The sequence below is a fragment of the Bison bison genome, unplaced genomic scaffold (assembly GCF_000754665.1).
Source record: "Bison bison bison isolate TAMUID 2011002044 unplaced genomic scaffold, Bison_UMD1.0 scf7180017862134, whole genome shotgun sequence".
In the NCBI taxonomy this organism is placed as follows: domain Eukaryota; kingdom Metazoa; phylum Chordata; class Mammalia; order Artiodactyla; family Bovidae; genus Bison; species Bison bison.
In genome coordinates, this window is record NW_011492706.1 from 171456 (window position 1) to 172004 (window position 549).

Below are 549 nucleotides of genomic sequence, written 5' to 3' on the forward strand. Positions count from 1 at the left end.
ACAAGGAAACACAAACTTTAAACGATACAATAGACCAGTTAGACCTAATTGATATCTATAGGACATTTCATCCCAAAACAATGAATTTCACCTTTTTCTCAAGCGCACATGGAACCTTCTCCAGGATAGATCACATCCTGGGCCATAAAGCTAGCTTTGGTAAATTCAAAAAAATTGAAATCATCCCAAGCATTTTTTCTGACCACAATGCAGTAAGATTAGATCTCAATTACAGGAGAAAAACTATTAAAAATTCCAACATATGGAGGCTGAACAACACGCTGCTGAATAACCAACAAATCATAGAAGAAATCAAAAAAGAAATCAAAATTTGCATAAAAACGAATGAAAATGAAAACACAACAACCCAAAACCTGTGGGACACTGTAAAAGCAGTCCTAAGGGGAAAGTTCATAGCAATACAGGCACACCTCAAGAAACAAGAAAAAAGAAATAAATAAATAACCTAACTCTACACCTAAAGCAACTAGAAAAGGAAGAAATGAAGAACCCCAGGGTTAGTAGAAGGAAAGAAATCTTAAAAATTAG